This window comes from Rhinopithecus bieti, unplaced genomic scaffold (genome assembly GCF_001698545.2).
Source record: "Rhinopithecus bieti isolate Rb0 unplaced genomic scaffold, ASM169854v2 scaffold_1017, whole genome shotgun sequence".
Taxonomy (NCBI): domain Eukaryota; kingdom Metazoa; phylum Chordata; class Mammalia; order Primates; family Cercopithecidae; genus Rhinopithecus; species Rhinopithecus bieti.
In genome coordinates, this window is record NW_016803657.1 from 336,946 (window position 1) to 340,097 (window position 3,152).

Here is a 3,152-nt window from a genome sequence, read left to right on the forward strand (position 1 = left end):
AAAAAAAAAAAAAAAAAAAAAAAAAATTCCTTGGCATCATCCTGGTTCCTCTGTTTCCCTCACACCCCACATCCAGTCCATCAGCAGATCCTGCCAGTTCTGCTTTAAAAATAAATCCAGAGGCCAGCTACTTTTTACTACCTCCCTGGTGACTCTCTGAATGTCTAAATCTGACCACGCTGCCTCTGTTCAAAGCCTTTCCAGGTTTTCACCCAAAGGCAAAGTCAGAGTCCTTACAATGACCTCCAACTTTAGGTCTCCAAAGACTTCTTTCCTAACCCCCTCCCCTAGGCCCACCCTAGCTGGGAGCAGGTGTTGCCCTCAGGGCCTTAGCATCTGCCCTTCCCTCTGCCTGGAACTCTCTTCCCATCATCCCTGTGGCCTTGGTTCCGGTGGTGCTTCTCACCAAGTGAGTGCTGACCACCTCTGCTACTATCACTCCCCCAGCCCTGTGACTCTGGATTCTCTTAACTCTCTTTTTTTTCTTTTTTGAGACGGAGTCTCACTGTGTCGCCAGGCTAGAATGCAGTGGTGCAATCTTGGCTCACTGCAACCTCCGCCACCCGGGTTCCAGCGATTATCCTGCCTCAGCCTCCTGAGTAGCTGGGACTACAGGTGCGTGCCACCATGCTTGGCTAATTTTTGTATTTTTAGTAGAGATGGGGCTTCACCATGTTGGCCAGGATGGTCTCCATGTCTTGATCTTGTGATCCGCCCGCCTCGGCCTCCCACAGTGTTGGAATTACAGGTGTGAGCCTCCGCGCCCAGCTTCTCTTAACTCTTACATGCTGCCCCCATACAAATCTTCTCATCTATGATAGGATGCACTTTTGTGCTTGTTTGCTTATGGACCCACCACGTCACTAGAATGTAAGTTCCACGAAGGCAAGGATTCCTGATGCTTGGGTTCACCGAGGTCCCCCTAGCAACTGGAACAACCTGTGTCACATGGTGAACACTCACTCTGAGACACGAGTCAATGCTGAGTGTGTGTGGCGGGGGGCAGAGAGCAGGGGGAGTTTGTGAGCAGAAAAACAGCCAAGTGCAAGCTCAGGAAGTTAAAGAAAGCTGTGGAGGCCGAGCATGGTGGCTCACGCCAGTAATCCCACACTCTGGGAGACCAAGATGAGAGGATCGCTTGGGCCCAGGAATTCGAGACCAGGCTGGGCAACAAAGCAAGACCCCATCTCTACAAAAAATAAAAAATGAGCTGGTGTGGCAGCATGCACCTGTGGTCCCAGCTGTTCTGGAGGCTGAGGCAGGAGGATTGTTGGAGCCCAGGAGTTTGAGACCTGCCTGGGCAACAAAAGGAGACCCGTCCCTGCCCTCATCTCTAATGAAAACATGAAAAATGCCGGGCGTGGTGGCTCACGCCTGTAATTCCAACACTTTGGGAGGCTGAGGCGGGTGGATCACGAGGTCAGGAGATAGAGACCACCCTGGCTAACACGGTGAAACCCTATCTCTACTAAAAATACAAAAAATTAGCCGGGCATGGTGACACATGCCTGTAGTCCCAGCTACCTGAGAGACTGAGGCAGGAGAATTGCTGGAACCCAGAAGGCAGAGGTTGCAGTGAGCCGAGATTGCACCACTGCACTCCAGCCTGGGTGGCAGAGTGAGACTCCGTCTCAAAAAAAAAGAAAAAGTTAAAAATAAATTAACTAGGCCGGGCACGGTGGCTCAAGCCTGTAATCCCAGCACTTTGGGAGGCCGAGACGGGCGGATCACAAGGTCAGGAGATCAAGACCATCCTGGCTAACACCGTGAAACCCCATCTCTACTAAAGAATACAAAAAACTAGCCGGGCGATGAGGCGGGCGCCTGTAGTCCCAGCTACTTGGGAGGCGGAGGCAGGAGAATGGCGTAAACCTGGGAGGCGGAGCTTGCAGTGAGCTGAGATCCGGCCACCACACTCCAGCCTGGGCGACAGAGCCAGACTCCGTCTCAAAAAAAAAAAAATAAATAAAATAAATAAATTAACTAGGTGTGGTCCACACACCTGTATTCCCAGTTACTTGGGAGGGTAAGGTGGGAGGATTGCTTAAGCCCGGAAGTTCCAGGCTGCAGTGAGCTGAGATCACACCTCTGTACTCCCTCCTGGGTGATAGAGTGAGACCCTATCTCAAAACAAACAAAACAACAACAACAACAAAAGAAAGCAAGCTATGGGATCCAATCTGAGAGAATCGAGTGTGTGTGTTTGTGCATAAGAGAGGGAGGGGAAGGAGGCCTCTTAAGCCTTCTTAATCCTGAAAATGGGGAGGAGGTCGTTTAAGCTTCAGTGCCAGAGTGACATGACCTAGTTTTCTATTTTTAGAGATGGGGTCTGGCTATGTTGCCCAGGTTGGTCTTGAATTCCTGGGCTCAAGCCAGTCTCCTGAGTTGCTGGGACTACAGACATGGGCCACCCCACCCGGCTTGACCTGGTTTTTGTGTTCAGAAGATATATGTTGTTGTTCCAGGTGCCAAGGCCAGTGCTGGGCACAGGGGTGGTGGAGCCTACTGAGAAATGGGCCCTGAACCCCAGTGTCTATCCTTCCATCTTGGAGCCCGTGCTTCCCACCCCACACAGCCCTGCTGTCTGGGAGGACCGTCTGCCCCTTGAGGTCACCTACCCCTGGCCTTTGTGCCAGGACACGCCTGCTGTGGGTGCAAGCCACGGGGCAAGAAAGAACACATCTGGGAGCTGGAAGGCCCAATCCCAGGGAAAGCATGTAGCCTGGGGCAGGGCACCAAGGAGTCTTCCAGCCCCCACCTTCTAAGGAAAGAAACGCCAGGCAGGTATGGCCTCAGGTAGGCCCCATTTCCTTTTCAGATCACTGCCTGCCTGCCTGTCACTGATTTCTGTCCTGGCCCCACACTAATAGCTGCCATATATATATATTTTAAGAGATGGAGTCTCCCTAAGTCACCCAGGCTGGCTTTGAACTTCTGGGCTCAAGCGATCCTCCTGCCTTGGCCTCCCAAAGTGCTGGGATTACAGGTGTGATCCACCATGCCTGGCAGCTACCATTTTTTTAGTTTTAATGTGCACCAGCTCTGTAATCAAGTGCATCCTATATGTTCCTGCTAATTAACTCAACAGTCCTACAATGGTGGTTATTAATTGCTCTGTTTTTTTTTTTTTTTTTTTTTTTTTTTTTTTTTTT

The 3,152-nt window shown here is 51.0% G+C and overlaps 1 protein-coding gene across 3 annotated transcripts in view; it reads right to left on the reverse strand.

Annotated features, from left to right (window-relative positions):
* The window catches only part of BAD (BCL2 associated agonist of cell death), a 17,701-nt gene that overhangs the window by 12,470 nt on the left and 2,079 nt on the right, over nt 1–3,152 (reverse strand). The gene's annotated exons all lie outside the window — the stretch shown is intronic.